This window comes from Saimiri boliviensis, chromosome 8, assembly GCF_048565385.1.
Source record: "Saimiri boliviensis isolate mSaiBol1 chromosome 8, mSaiBol1.pri, whole genome shotgun sequence".
Lineage (NCBI taxonomy): Eukaryota > Metazoa > Chordata > Mammalia > Primates > Cebidae > Saimiri > Saimiri boliviensis.
The window spans coordinates 56,824,968-56,842,089 of record NC_133456.1 but is presented as its reverse complement, the minus strand read 5'-3'; positions in this window follow the sequence as shown (position 1 = coordinate 56,842,089).

Genomic DNA, 17,122 nt, shown 5'->3' with positions numbered 1-17,122 from the left:
GGGTTGTGTGGTAGGCTTCAGTGGGTCCTCTCCCACTTTCACAGCTACCTTTTTCCCTTTTGCAAAAGAAAGGTCCACTTCTCACTCAACCTGAATCTCATTGCAGTGCATTGCCCCAGGGAAGAAAAAAAAAAAAAAAACAGGTCTTCAAACAAAGGAGTGATTCAAAATCTAGCTGTTTCAATGTTGAGAAAGTGAAAGATTCTAATGATTGAGTTACAAATCCTTTTGTAAGCCAACCAGTTTTCAATTCTTTGCTTTCAACAAAATTGAAGAAGGATCTGATGGAGTTGTCAGCTGGTAGAGCATTAAAAATATTTTTTGATGATAGATCACCATATAATTTTTGGCAAATAACTTGAAGGAGTTTAAGGAATTGAGTGATGTTGCTATAACAAATCTCCTTCCATTCTCATCTAGTAATGTGAACAAAATTTTTCAGTCCTTACAGCTATGATTGAAAGCAATGCAAAGAAATAAAATTGATGCTGAACCCTGTCTTTTTTGGACAATAAAAAATATTTAGAAGTTAATGGGAGGGAGGGAAAAGCCCCATCCATCTCATTTAAGATACGCAATTCCAGCCTAGCATGGTGGCTCGCACCTATAATCCCAGTACTATAGGAGGCCAGGGTGGGAGGATTGCTTGAACTAAGGAGCTCAAGACCAGCCTGGGCGACATAGTGAGACCCCAAGATCTCATGTCCAAAGAGGGAAAATATGCCCTAGTGGCAAATCCCCTTTGCCATGATTCTGTTTGAAGGAGGACCATCTTGCTAGGGTTATGTACTCCCTATCAAGACCCAGTAGATTCTGGGTAAAACAAGAATAAATAGACTCAGCATGAAGAGGAAAGTCAGCAGTGATTTCTAAATTCTCTGAGCCTTATTAAAATGCAGATTCCTTACTACTCGGCCATAAAAATGAACTAAATAATGGTATTCACAGCAACCTGGATGGAATTGGAGACCATTATTCTGAGTGAAGTAACTCAGGAATGAAAAACCAAACATCCTGTGTTCTCACTCATAAGTGGGAGCTAAGCTGTGAGGACGTAAAGGCATAAGAATGATATAATGGACTGTGGGAACTTGGGGGAAAGGGTGGGAGGGGGTGAGGGGTAAAAGACTACACACTGAGTACAGTGTACACTGCTCGGGTGGTGGGTGCATCCAAATCTCAGAAATCACCGCTAAAGAACTTACCCATGTAACCAAACACCACCTGTTCCCCAAAACCCAATTGAAATTTAAAAAAGTGTTTTTAAATGCAGATTCCTAGACCTTGCCAACAAGATATTCTGATTTGGTGGGTGTTGGAAAGAAGTTATTTTAATAAACACCCGAAGCACAACCCCTACCAGGTGATTTTGTTGGGATTTATCTGTGCACTACACCCTGAGCTGATCTTTGACCATGATGTAGCCTTTTCAAGTGCATTTTTATGGTTTCCCTCTGGTATTTAGTATTCTTAAAAGTTAAAATGAATCAGTAAATTGGCTCAGGGTGAGTTTTTAGTGTACGATTTTTTTTTGTAGTTTATTATAGTGCGGTTCTTTATATCAAATGACTCTAAATACTAAAATACTACTTTTAGTTGGAAACGTAATCAACCACCTAGAAAATAACAATTATTATTTAAGTTTGATCGAATTTTAAAATACTTAAGCTCCAAAGAAGAATGTGGATAGGGAAAACAGATTTATAGAAAAAGAGATATGAATGATAAACATTTTAACTGATTCTTTCTCATTAAAATAATGAAAGTATTATGTGATCGTGAAAGGGAAAAGTTTCCCTTGTCCATCTCACAGGGCATGCGATGGGGGTATGGCTCGCTTCTTCAGTATCCCACTGCTCAAACCTCTAGGGGAATGTACAGACGGGCAGGCTGTGGGACTCAGACGCCTCAGCAGTGTCTAGGTGAAGTTCACAGCTGAAGCCTCGGGGCATATGTTACAGGATGCTCTTTTAGTTTAGCTGTCCATAGGCAGTTTGTGTCAGTCAGCTCAGTTAGGCCCCTGTTTTATCACAAGGACAGAGGCCTTTCTGTATCCCAGGGTATACTGAAAAAATCAGATCACACATGGGATGGGAGAATGAGTGCCAGGTCTTATTGAGTGGAAGTAGCTCTCAGTGGATTGGGGAGCCAGAAGGGAGATGATTTTCCCCTGGAGTCAGGCCACTCAGTCACTCGGGCTCTCTTCCAACTGCCCGGGCCAAACTTCACCTCCTTCCACCGTTGATGGCCTGATGGCCTGCTGGCATGCGCATGTGCTCCTCCACTGATGTGTTTCTCTCGACGTCCAGCCACCTGGGTGTCTGCCTGCTAAGTCTCTGGGTTTCTGTAGGCACAGGATGGGGGCATGACAGGCCACTGTGGTCTTGAGAAATGTAACATTTGAGCAGGAAAACAAAAATACCTGTCTTCATCTAGGTCCATGGGCACAGGCTCAAGGGTGGAGCCCTCACCAGGGACCTTGCCCTCCTCCCAGCACCTTTCCTATCCCCCTTCTGCATCAATAGCAATGTAATAATATTGAAGAAAGTCTATGGCAAAATAGTCATGCGGTCAGGACTGGGGATCTGTATCGGTCCCACAAAATTAATTTGGCCATACCTGTAAACAATATTGTAAAATTTTATCCTTTTAGCCAATAATTCTACTACTATAAATCTAGTTAAAGGAAGTACAGAACTACCAGATTTGTCCACTGTAGAACTGTATATTCGTTAATTATAGAGTGATAGCACCAATAAATAGAAAACAACTCATATAGGGGACTGAATAAATTTCCCGAAGTAAATTTTCTGGAATGTTATATAGTTCTTCAAAATGTTATTGCTGAAAAAATTTAATGTTATGAGACAATGTTGAGGATATAATGCTAAATAGGTCTCAAATGTACTGAAAACAAGTAAGAAAGGAACAAAGGAAGACAGAGGGAGAAGAGGAATCGAGGGAAGGGAGAGGGAGGGAGAGAGGAAGAAAATCTAAAATACATATAGGTAAGACAAAATACCCAGTGAAATTAAGGATAATTTTTATTTTCTTATTTATATTTTCTTTAGTTTTGAAATTCTTTGCAATACATGCATCCATTTTATAATCCAAAACAGTATTGCTTTAAAAAACTTATTAAGTAGGCATTCCAACTTCTGAACTGCTGATTCCAAGGAAAAACAGATTTCACAGTCCACTGGCAGCATATTTGTACAAAGCCCCATAGAACTAGTGTATTCCCTTATTCCCCAAGTCCATGGGCAGCAGCCTGACCTACAGGCTAATACGTATTTCTCTCTTTCTCCTCCCTCTTTCTCTGTCTGTCTGTCTCTCCCTCTCTCACACACACACACATACACACACATAGACATACACAATCAGAGGATATTCTAACATGTCTCTCGAGAGCCTACTTCCTTTCCTTTGTCCTGAATAATTTAAATGGAGCTGAAGGAAGCTATTCTTTTCCATAATCTTGATATCAAATGGTGGAGAGAACCCTGCAATGAGTTCCTTTCCTTTATCAGTATTATCGTGATTAAGTGTCCCCTCTTACATTATTCATTCATTCAACAAATCGTGTTGAGTGCCTGTCAGACACTCAGCTAGTCATTCTGATGGAGTCAAAAATTTAGTCGCTCACTCATCTGCTTAGTCAGTAAATAGTATTTCCTATGGTACTTACCCACTGTGTGACAGAGGTTGTGTGAGACATTGCAAATCATCAGCTGCGATCGTGCCACTGCACTACAGCTTGGTGATACAGTGAGACCCTGTCTCAAAAAAAAAAAGACATTGCAAATACAGTAGGAAACTAGATAGATAAAGCTCCTGCCTTCGAGGAGATCATGGTCTAATAAGAGAGCGAGACAAACAGATAGATAAAAAGAATTACAGCTTGTAATATGTGTCATGCAGGGACACACGTGTGTCAAAACAGAAACTAGCACCACTACCTAAATAGGTAAGGGGTCAGGGAATGCCTCTCTAGGTTGGGGAATTGGGGTGAGAGTAGGAGAACGAGAAGAAACCAGCCCGGGGGAGCTGAGTTCAGGTGGAGACAGACTGCAAGCTCAAAGCTGAGGCAGGAAAGGATGTGAGTAGCTCTGGGAATGGGAAGACGCTTTGTGGGATGGCATTCTGGAGGCTCAGAGGAGGGGTGGGCAGCCTCTTTTGCCAGGTAATGACTTTGGCTGTATCCAACACAGAGTTTGAGTCCAAGTTTGTATCTTAAGTGAGCAGAGTAGTGAATGGGTATAATTATGATATAAATCAGGAGAGAACAAATATTTTCTGTAAAGATCCAGATAGTAAATAATACATTTGGCTTTGCAGGCCTGAGAGTCTCTATGGCATTGTTCAACCCTGCCATTGAAAGGAGAAGGCAGCCATATACAATGTGCAAAAGAATGGGTGTGGGCCAGGTGCCTATAATCTTAGCCAGGCGTCCCCAAACTTTTTACACAGGGGGCCAGTTCACTGTCCCTCAGACCGTTGGAGGGCTGCCACACGCTGTGCTCCTCTCACTGACCACCAGTGAAAGAGGTGTCCCTTCCTGAAGTGCGGCCGGGGCGTGGATAAATGGCCTCAGGGGGCCGCATGCAGCCCGAGGGCCATAGTTTGAGGACGCCTGATTAGCACTTTGGGAGGCTGAGGTAAATATCGTTTGAGCCCAGGAGTTCAAGACCAGCCTGAGCAACATGGGAAACTTGTCTCTACTAAAAATACAAAAGATTAGCTGGATGTGGTGGCACACACCTGTACCCCCAGCTACTTGAGCGGCTGATGTGGGAGGATTGCCTGAGTCTGGGAAGTCAAGGCTGCAGTGGGCAGAGATTGCACCACTGTACTCCAGCCTGGGCATCGGAGTGAGACCAAATAAATAAATAAATAAATTACACACACACACACACACACACACACACACACACACACACGCACACACACGGTCTCTTCATCTACAGACACAGGGAATGGGTCAGATTTGGCCACAGGCTATAGTTCACCAGTCCCTGATACAAAGGATAACTAAAAATCTTCAGGAGTGGCCGGCATGCTGGCTCACACTTGTAATCCCAGCACTTTGGGAGGCCAAGGCAGGCAGATTACCTGAGGCCAGGCAGTTCGAGACCAGCCTGGCCAACATGGGGAAACCCCATCTCTACTAAAAAAAAAAAAAAATTATCCAGGTGTAGTGGTACACAGCTGTAATCCCAGCTACTCAGCTAATTGGGAAGCTGAGGCAGGAGAATCACTGGAACCCAGGAGATAGAGGCTGCAGTGAACTGAGATCGCACCATTGCACTCCAGCCTGGGTAACAGGAGTGAAACTCCATCTCAAAAAAATAAAATAAAAAATGCTTCAGGAGTACATGAGAAATCAGACAGAGGGAAGATGACTTCCTGGGATGAGAGCTGAGCTCAAAGTGAGGAGACTTCAAAAATGAAGTAGCAGGGGAAAGGGAAATCCAAGGAGAGAGGACAGTAGGAGCTAGAGCCAGAGGCAGGAAAGGCCAGCACCCATAGAGAGCCTGAGGGGTGGTGGGAATTACATTTGTAAGTGTAGCAGTTATATTCCTCAAATATTTTGAGGGCTTGTGAAGTAGCAGGCACTGTGCTAAGCCACTAGGGACAAGAATAAGGGAAGAACAAGGAGAGATCCCCGAACTCCAGGACAGTAGAGACTGGAAGGGGTGACAGATACACGAACAGGACATCACACAATCAATTCAGTAAGAGAAAATCAGGGAAGGCTCCCAGCAAAGGTAAATTGAGAAATTAACTTTTTTTCTTTTATTATAAATTCTTCATTTAATGTTTGATTGAACAGGTAAATATATGCTACAAAATCTAAAAGGCACAAAATGGGTTACAGTGAAGATTCTCTCTCTCAAACTCTATCCCTCAGGCCTTCTCAGTATCCCCTCCCCAGAGATAACCAATGTCACTGATTTGTTCTGGATTCTTCTAGACACAGCCTATGCAGATCCAAGCAGATGAGTATGTTTTCACATTACTACTCAGGTGATCTGAGCTGAACTTTAAGAATGAATTTTCCCGAAAAGGGAGTATAGAGAATGAAAGGAAGAGAATAGCAACTGAGTGAAAGAGAAAGATGTTGCAAAGATGGGAAGTGGGGAGGGCAGGAGATGGCACCTTGTGTCGATTGGGGAACACGTAACACGCTCTCCTGTGTTGCTGAGAGATGATGCATGAGGCAGAGGCCAGACACAGTGGCTCATGCCTATAATCTCAGCACTTTTGGAGGCCAAGGCAGGAGGATCATTTGAGCCCAGGAATTCAAGACCAGCCGGGGCAACTTAACGAGACCCTGTCTCTACAAAAAATTTAAAAATTAGCCAGATGCAGTGGCATATGCCTGTGGTCTCAGCAACTCAGGAGGCTGAGATGGGGGGATTGCTTGAGCCCAGGAGTTTGAGGCTGCAGTGAGCCACGATCATGCCACTTCACTCTAGCCTGAGCAACAGAGTGAGAACTTGTCTCAAAAGAAAAGTGTAAGTCAGAAACGTAGGAGGGGCCAGATCATAGTAAGACTTGATGCTGTGGAACACAGATTTACTCTAGTTGGAAGCCAGAATTGAACAGAGACTTTTATAAGCACAAGAGTAACATGACAATTGATGTTTTAGGATGATCATTTTAACAGTTTCCAGAGGATAAATATCAAAGTGAGCCTTGAATGCCAAATAAAAAAGTTGAACTTCTTTCATTCAGTAAGTGGGAACGAATGAAGCTTTTTCAATAGGGGAACGGCGATACCAGCGGTGTGACTTAGACAAATGAATCTATCAACATTATCAGCAGCGTGCCGTTCGTAATATCATGTCATGTTAGATGAAGAATAACTGAGATAAACCCAAGTAAGTGACAATCCACCCATCAACCCTCAGCAGAAAAGTAGGTCTTTTGTCTGCTTTTTAATTTGAAGGGAGAAATTATATTAGCTATCTATTGCTACATAACAACTTATTCCAAAACTTAGTGGCTTAAAACAACACACGTTTATTAGGTCAGTTTCCGTGGGTCAGGACTCTGGGCACAGCTTAGCTGAGTCCTCTGCTCCATGGTCTCTCACAGGCTATAATGGAGATGTCAGTCAGGACTGGGATTTCATCTGAAGGTTCTACTGGGGAAGGATCTGCTTCCACACTCACTTACATGATGGTTGGCAGGATCCAGTTCACTGAGGCTCTCAGTTCCTGGTTGGCTGTTGGCCAGCAGCCACCCTCAGTTCCTTGGCATGTAGATCTCTCCTGCATGGCAAGTTGTTTCGTAAAAATGTACAAGCTGAGAAGGCAATAGAGAGTCTGCTAGCAAGATGGGAGTTAACACTTTTATAACCTAATTAGAGAAGTGATAGCTTATCATCTTTACCTTTTCTGTTGGTTAGAAGCAAGTTGCTAAGTCTAGCCCATACTCAAGGATAGGGCATACACAAATACAAGAAGATAGGATAGTTGGGGAGCAACTTAGAAGCTCCTGCAAGTATTCTGCAAACCAGGACAACGAAGTCTGTTCCTGCAAGTATTTTGCAAACCAGGACAAGGCTGGGAGGAATAAAGCCTGTATTGTTCTCAGCGTGACCCAGCCAGGAAATCACCTTGCTCTCCCCTGGCCTGCTGGCTACCACCCTCATTACCATCACTGCCTTGCGGCTGTCATTTTTGTCCACTTCTCCTAATGACAAAATGCCTCCCTCTTGAAGTCACAGCATCTGGGAACATTTATATGCAAGCCGTGTTGGGCTGAATCTCCCTGCTGGAGTCAGATTGTTGTGAAAAGCTTCCTCCCCACTGCTGTTGCTACGATTTCTAACATGCACTGACTGAGGAAACATCTTTAAAAGTGAAGATAAATTCTTAACCAGCCCCTTACTTTTTTAAGCAGAATAGACTAGTTGATTTGGTGAAGGAGTTGCCTCGATTCCTAGCACTGATTTCCAAACCGTAGCATTGCCTTACGGCAAACAACTCACAGAAAGCCTGGAGGAACTCAGCACTCAGATCCCAGGCTATGTCAATGGTGATTCCAAACAACTCGGGGCAGATAGACAGGACAGCTGCTGCCACTGAGTATGTATATGGTGTGCCAGGGACTGGGTTAAGAGCCTGATCTTCATTATCTTGTTTTAGTTCACCAACTGAACAGAGTTCATGCTACTATCCCCATATGACAGAGGAGGAACCTGAGACCCAGAAAGATTAGATACCATGCGTGGATACTCCCAGCTAGTAAGTGGCAGTACCAGGATTCAAACGTAGCCAGTCCGATTCAAAAGCCTTGCACTGTTAAATTGGGGGCCAGCAATAAATTATCTTTATGAATAGTCATATTTTATTCTGAATTATAAGGAGGACTCATCAGCTAAACATAATTTGGGGAGAGGTGAGAGAAAGGTATCACCTAAAAGAAATTCACTTAAAATGAAAATTACAGTGTCAGTGTAAAAGTGGAGGGAAATTTTTTTAATTAGAACTGTATCTGTTAAGAGTAAAAGAGGAAAAGCTTATTTTAAAACAGAATCTTAGGTGAACTGTCAGCAAACTTTTTCTGGAAGGGCCAGATACCATAACTGTCACCAGACTTTTTCTGGAAGGGCCAGATAACAAATATTTTTCTCTTTGTGGGCTATGAGGTCTCTGCTACAACTACTCAAATCTGTCATTGTGGTATATAAGCCACCACAGACAGTAACTAAATGAATGGACATAGCTGTGTTCCAATAAAGTTTTATTTACAAAATCAGATGGTGGGCCAGATTTGACCCTCAAGCTGTAAATTGTTAACTGCTTATTTAGATGATAATATTACTGTATACGAATTCTTCGAAAAAACAAGCATCATGTAGTTTTAACGTAATATTTCTGACAAAATATGTAACATTTCATGTGTTTACAATCATAGCATAAAACGGCACAATTCCTTTCTGTTGACACCTGTAGTTTTATCAAAAGAGAAAGAGTTGTGAAAAACTATTTGAAGGCCTTATTGCTTTTCTCAACATCTCTGTCAATCCTTTGATAGTCAAATAATTATCTCTTGAAACCGTCATAACATCATCCTTCCGGATTTTCTTTTTCAGTTTTAAGCTACTTTCCTGCTAGATCCCTGTTTCTACATAACTCTGCATAATTTTCTGGCATCTTTTCGTCGACTTTAGGAAATCCTGTGCATTTGTAAGATTCACTGTTTACTTTCAAGAAGCTTTTTATTGTGTTTGCCTATTCGCTAGGTGGACATCCAATGGGCAACAAGAGAGGAACAGCAACTAAAACTGTACATAATGAGCAAAAAAGATGCTGAGCCAGGAAGAATTTGAGTAGGAACTAATTTTGTGACAATCGTGTCATTGGTGAATATTTCCTGTGTTGCCACAATTTCAGCTTTCCTCCGCAACTGGGCACCTGTAGGTTCTCAAATAATAAAACGTAATGAAGATCTTTCCTGTGTAATTTATCCATGTATTTTATGCAAACATTATTCTCTTGCATTCAATTTTTCTGTGATATCTATCATTTATTGAGCATCTACTCTGTAAAAAAACAAAAAAGTCATTTTACTTATGTAAACATCCCTCTTTCCAAATTCTTACTGTCCACACTGAGTAACCAAATAAGTTGAGATCAATTTTCCAATATAATTCTTATGATCTAAACTCATGAGCTGAATAGCTTCAGAAAGCACTATATTCCTTGCTCTACAAACTTACTGTTTTTAGTCTCGAGATCCTCTGTATCTTTGGCTAGGAAGGCGTATTTGTTTGTTTTTCCCGTCTCTTCCAGCAACTGAAAAGAGTCTTTTACTATCATCATCTTACAGGTCAAGATTCTGATACCCGAAATAAGGAAGTAACTTGCCCAAGGTCTCCTGGGCAGTCACTGGTAAAGTGAGAGTCAAAGCCAAGTCATGCTGGCTCCAAAGCCCATGATCTTTCTTCCACATGCCTTTTATTTATTTTTTTTTATTTTTTATTTTTTGAGACAGTCTCGCTCTGTCGCCTCGACTGGAGTGCAGTGGCACAATCTCAGCTCTCTACAACCTCCACCACCGGGTTCAAGCGATTCTTATCCCTCAGCCTCCCGAGTAGCTGAGATTATAGGTGCACACCACCACACCCAGCTAACTTTTGTATTTTTAGTAGAGACAGCGTTTCACCATGTTGGCCAGGCTGGTCTCAAACTCCTGACTTCAAGTGATCCACCCACCTGAGCCTCCCAAAGTGCTGGGATTACAGGCGTGAACCACCGTGCATGGCCACATGCCTTTTCAACATGGAATTCACATAGATGAAAAGACCAGCATAGTCTTCTATCACAAAGTCAAAATTACAGATTCCTATGTGCTTTAAGTCATATTTAAATTGATAAAGCTAATTTTACATCATAAGCAGTGATGTTGACATTTTAAAACATTACACAATGCAGATTTCAGTGCTGAAGGAAATGGAATTTGAGTATAACTTCTCTGCTTATAATTACAGTCATTCTCAAACTGTGGTCCCAGAAGAGCAGCATCAGTATTACCAATAAACGTGTTAGAAATGCAGCTCTAGAGCCCCAGCCCAGATAAGCTGAATCAGAAACTCTGGGAATAAGGCCCATCGATTTATATTTTAGCAAGTCCTTCACGTGATTCTGCTGCGTGTCCAAACTTGAGAATCACTGAATTACAGAATGAACAACCCGTAGTCTTTGGTGATTCTTATAATAAGAACCAGAATTTATAGGTGTCAGAAGTCCAATGACTTGTTGACGGTCAGAAAGCTCTGATTAATGCTCTTATTTACCTTCTAGTAACTTCATTCATCTAACAAATAGATTCTCAGCCCCAACTCTGAGTCAGGCATGATGTCAGGCACCAGGAACAAGGTAGAGAAGAAAGAGAGGGCCCTAATCTCTAACGTGGGTGACAGACCAGAACACGGTCAATTCCAGGACAGCATCGTCCGTGCCTTGCAGGATAAACACAGGGTGCTAGAGGCAAGAGGTTGTACTTAATCCAGCCCTGCACACCAGCGAAGATTTCCAGATTAAACAATTCAAGAGGGTAGGAGTCCAGAACGTTCTGAGAAGGCCTAGTGCCATGGGAGGTTATTTTGTCTCTCCCACACATGCACAGCCTGCTTGAAGCAGCTTCAGATGGAGGAAGGGCGTCGGGGGTGCCGAAAACTCAACCTGTTGCTTCCAACTTGCTGGAACACTTATCTCCGACACGCATTAAAAACATATGGAAGGTCAAAGCTCCATGTGTTCGCTTGGTAGGGGAGCAGAAAATTGGATACACAAATAGGCGCACCTCCCTGATCCCAACTGCTGGACTCGTATTGCCAATTTACGTAATTTCCTGTGCTTACTTCAAAATAGTGAGGGGGGCAGGAGACATTGTGAACACCATAATAAGGCTGCTTAGGCTAACAGCTGCTAGCACATTCACTGCCTTCTTCCTTGATTAAAAAAAAAAAAATACAGTAGAACCTGAGGGGAAATGCGTCATTTGAGAAAGGAATGAATAGTTTCTTCTTAAGAGAAATCAATTTAGATCCAACAAGCCATTCACAAAACAGGCTCCCACTTACTCACTCCTTCATCTGGCAAAAGTGCTTTAGATGCCTACTCTGTGCTGGCACTGAGCTAGGTGCTGGAGAAAGGACAAACACAGGAAGGGCCCTGACTGCACGAAGATTAAAAGACAGAAACTGAACACTATTTTTTAAATTTATTTATATTATTTTAGGCAGGTCTCGCTCTGTCACCCACGCTGGAGTGCAGTGGTGTGATCAGACCTTCCTGCAGCCTCGATCCCCTGGACTCAAGCAATCATCCCATCTCACCCTCCTGAGTAGCTAGGACTACAGACATGCACCGCCACATTGGCTATTTGGTTTTTTAAATTTTTCTAGAGACAGGGTCTCACCATGTTGCTCAGGCTATCCTCAAGCAATCCTCCCACCCTGGCCTTCCAAAGCGTTGGGATTATAGGCACGAGCCACCATGCCTGGCCTGAACACTACTTTAAATGCGATACATGTTTAAAAAAGAAAAATGTTATTAAATAGTTCTACCATAAAGACACATGCTGATACATGTTTAAAAGAAAAAAAAGTTATTAATTGGTTCTACCTTAAAGACACACCCACGTGTACGTTTACTGCAGCACTATTCACAGTAGCAAAGACACGGAATTAACCTAAAAGCCCATCAGTAGTAGACTGGCTAGGCCAGGCATGGTAGCTCACACTTGTAATCCCAACACTTTGGGAGGCTGAGGCAGGTGGATCACTTGAAGTCAGGAGTTTGAGACCAGCCTGGCCAACATGGTGAAACCCCCTCGTCTCTACTAAAAATACAAAAATTAGTTAGACATGGTGGCGGGTGCTTGTAATCCGGCACTCAGGAGGCTGAGGTAGGAAAATCACCTGAACACAGGAAGCAGAAGTCTCAGTGAGCAGAGATGGTGCCACTGCCTCCAGCCTGGGTGACAGAAGAAGACTATCTCAAAAGAAAAAAAAAAAAGTAGTAGACTGGATAAAGAAAATGTATGTATGCCATGGAATACTATGCAGCCATAAGAAAGAAAAAGATCATCTCCTTTGCAACAACATGAATAGAGCTGGAGACCATTATCATAAACAAACCAACACAGGAACAGAAAACCAAATACCACATGTTCTCACTTATACATGGTAGCCAAACAATGAGAATGCATGGATACAAAGAGAGGAACAACAGACACCCAGGCCTGCTTGAGCGTGGAGGGTGGGAGGAGGGAGAAGATTTAAAAAAAAAAAAAAAAATCTATTGGGCACTATGCTTTTTACCTGGGTGACTAAATAATCTGTACACCAAATCCCCACGACACACAGTTTACCTATATGACAATCCTGTACGGGTACCCTTAAACCTAAAATAACAGTAAAAAAAGAAAGTTCTATGCAGGGCTGACATTCAGTAAGCACATACCAGTACAAATAAAGATTGTTAGCATGTTGAAATGTTTCTTTACTGGTTTATGAATTATATATGTTTTTTACTAATATCAACCAGAGATGGGCACAGCAGGGAAAGCAGGGCCTAGAACAGAACCTGGAGGGGCACTGCAGCACCCACCCAAAACTATAGAGATGGGGGAAAAAAGTCTGTTTTCAGGGGTTAGAGACAGGGTGGGAGGTGGAGAGGAGATGGTTGAGTCTTACCATGAAAGAGTAGCACAGGCTGGGCGCAGTGGGAGGCCGAGGCAGGTGGATCACCTGAGGTCAGGAGTTCAAGACCAGCCTGACCAACAAGGTGAAACCCCGTCTCTACTAAAAATACCAAAATTAGCTGGGTATGGTGGTGAGCACCTGTAATTCCAGCTACTCAGGAGGCTGAGGCAGGAGAATCTCTTGAACCCGGGAAGCAGGGGTTGCAGTGAGCTGAGATCACGCCATTGCACTCCAGCCTGAGTAACAGAAAAAGACTCCATCTAAAAAAAAAAAAAAAAAAAAAAGATCTTTGTGGTGACAGAGCAGTCCTGAGTCTCGGTTGTGGTGCTGGATATACAAATCTACATATATGATATAATTGCATAGAAGTACATGCACACACACAATGTATAAGTGTAAAGTGCACGTAAAACTGCTGAAATCCAAATAAGGTCTGTGGATTATACCAATACTGCTGTACTGATTTCACATTGCACTGTAGGTATGTAAATGTTTCCATTGGAGGAAACCAGGTGATGAGTACACAGGGCATCTGTTTTAAGTTTGCAACTTGCTATGAATCAGTAATTATTTTTTTAATAAATAGATTTTAAAGTAGTTTTAAAACATGTAAAAATTTTAAAATAGTTTTAAAAAATAATTTGGAAATTATAGCAATGATCTGATGAACAACTTAAGCTGCAATATATTACTTGTCAGCAGATTTGTTCAACATATAGTTTCATTTATTTAGAGAATTAAAGGGTGCTATAGACTGAATTGTGTCCTCCCAAACTTCATACATTGAAGCCCTAGTTCCCAATATGGCGCAGATAGGGCCTTTGGAAGTAATTGAGTTCAGATGAGGTCATGAGGGTGGGGCCCTTGTGATGGAATTAGTGCCCTTACAAGAAGAGACACCAGAGATATTCTCTCTTCTTTCTCTCTGTTTCTCTTTGTCATGTGAGGACATATCAAGAGAGCCCTCACCAGAATCCAACTATGCTGGTTCCTGATCTCAGACTCCCGTCTTTAGAACAATGAGAGAAAATATGTCTGTTGCTTAAGCCACGCAGCCTATATGGTGGCCCAAGCTGACCAAGCCAAAGCTGACCAAGGCAAAGGGAGATCATTGTTCATTCATTCATCCATTTGCTCATTCATGTCTTTGTTCATATTACCCAGCAGTGACTGCATCTTTGGACTATCACCTCTGGTCCTTAGGACCATAAAACACACAGGGTTTATGGTCCAGGGCTTGTTTCCTTATAGGCACTCCCTATTGCTAGAGAAAGAGAAAAGTGACCTGGGTCCTTTCAAGATCAGTTTATTCAAAAAGGAAATAATTTTTTAAAAAATACTCAATATGCAAAAGTCTTGCGAAGAAAATCCACAGAACATGTCAAAGGCTGAGGGAGTCTACCCTTGGAAAGGTGTCCCCTAGGAAGCAAAAGGAAGTCTCAGCCCTCCTCAGAAGGTGTAAGCCAGGAAGCATAAGGAAACCCCAGACGAGGGCTAACTGGGGATTTAAAGAGGATGCTCCCTTTTAGGCATGTGGATCCTGAAGAAATGATAAGAGCAGATGAGTTGGAAAGACTTAGGGAAGAGACAGGAAGAATACAAACAAGTCGGTGAAGACGCAGCAGAGGCAAAGACATTCTCACAGCCGGCCATAGCCTGTGTGCCTTAGGCCTTCCATTCATTTTTGTCTGATATTAAAATCTGGTCCCTGCTTGCTTTCTGTTGGCAAAAAATAAATAAATAAATAAACAAAAACAAACAAAACACGACACAGAAGGCTTCCCTAGATAAAACACAAACTCTAGGAGAGACCCACAGACAGTAGCCAGGAGAGATGGGTAAAGGGGACTGAGCCAGGCAGAGAGAACAGAATGTGTGAAGGCCCTGAAGCGGGGCAGAGCACAGAGACAAGAGGAATCCTGCATCAAAGCCACAGAGAGAGCAAAGGGCAGTGGGAGATGAGAAGCAGCTGAGGAGGTAGCCAAGGGCCGGGTCTCCAGGGGCCTTCTGGATCAGTGACTACACATGCTGATTCTTCTGGGACAGCCTCTGTTGCCCTGGCATGATTTTCTCTGCACCCATTTTCACTTTCAAAAATGTCCTTTGACTATATTTCAATAAAGTGGGTTTTTAAAAATATTTTTTTAAGTCCTTTGGTTGATCACTTTAAGAGTCACCCCACATTTGGGCCATAGGTTACCTTGGGATGATGGGCAGCATTGCAGGATTTTCAGCGAGAGTGTGAGGTTCACATTTTTACTTTAGAAAGATCTTTCTGCCTCCAGGGTTAGAGCTACTGCTGAAAGGGAAAATAAGCTGACCAGAAGATATTTGCTTATTCTCCACAGGGAGAGGAAAAAAAGGGGGGCTGGGGTGGGTAAGGGATGGAGAGAGGCTGCCAGGCCTTCACCACCTAAGGAAATCTTTGGGCCATACTCTACCTCAACGCCAAGCCCTCTGGCAGCCCCCCACCTTCCCACATCCCAACCCCACCTACCCCAACTCCCACCCTGCCACCTCCCATCCACTCTAGACAAAAATCAGCCTAACAAAGGACAACCCTGGAAGGGGGTGAATAGAAAACAGGGTTTCTGTCCTTTATTGCTTCTGCTGACTTGCTCATATTCAGAGCTGGGGCTAAAGAGCCTGTGGATCTCCAATCTGGACACCCCTCTGCCCATCCTTATGCCTGAATTTCCCTGCGTAACAGTTAGAAGCTAGTGTTATCTTTGCGGTGAATGTCCCAACGCTTGAAATATCATTATGAGCAGAGATTTTCTGCAAGGTTAGAAAATCAGGCTTTCTCACAATTTCCCTCCTGCACGTTCTAACCAACTCAGTTGAGTGACCCAAGCTTCCACTTCAGAGTGCTCTGCTTCCTTTGTTACAGAACTCCCTATGAATCAATGAAATGTCTCCAAGAAATTCTGCCTTCTCTTCTTTATCTTTTTATCTTCATCCTCGCCCCGCCATCCATTGGCCTTTGCCAACTACACAAGTTGTTATGGATTGGTGATTTTTTTAACATCACCCAAGACTTTCCTCTGTGAGCTTGGCTTCAACTCTGTTCTCAAGAATTTGTTATATGCAATATTCATTGTTACACAAAGCACCGTCAGAGAAGGAAACATGACTAATTTTCCATCTTTAATCCACCTTTAAAGCTCAATCCTTTTTTTAGTGTAAAACCAAGGTGGTTTCCTGTCCCTTTAAGTCAGGCCTTGCCGAGAGTGGATCTGAGTTTGTACTGGCATGATCTTGAAAAGAGAATTATTTCCCGACCTTGCTAGGGAAAGAAAGCTCTCTGGCTATTCGTTGGAGAAGGCAATTTTGATGTAAACTGACATCTCTCAGATGCCCATCTTGGGAATATTCTATGTGAAACCCAAAATTTCTGGCAGCTGAAACCCCAGCCCAACTGCCAGACCCTGGGCAGAGATAAAAGAATGTGGATGAGTGGCAGGCAGATGGGGTTTCAACAAGAGGCCTTTTCTCTGGGCCCAATGAGATGAGCTGGGGAAGGGGTCAGGGAGGATGAGGGGGGAAGAGCAGTGTCTCACAGTGAGGGAATCAACAAAAAAGGCAGTTTTTCGGCTTTTCATTGAGAGGGCCTGTTTCCCGTGTTTTCCAGCCCATTTTGAGCACTATTCATTGAGAGGCGCCTTTCTTCTGAAGTCTTTTATCCCAGGACGCTGAAAGCGTTCCCGTGTCCTCTCTGCAAAGAGGATTCTCCCACACTCCAGCCCAGACCCCGGCAGACTGGCCCCCATCAGTTCCAGGCCTGCTGAGCACAGTGGCTTCCTCTTCCATGTCAGAAGCAGTTTTCGTCGTTTCTTTTGCTTACGTGCTTAAAACCAGGAATTTAAAAATTAGAAAAGGTAATTTCAAAAAGCAGAA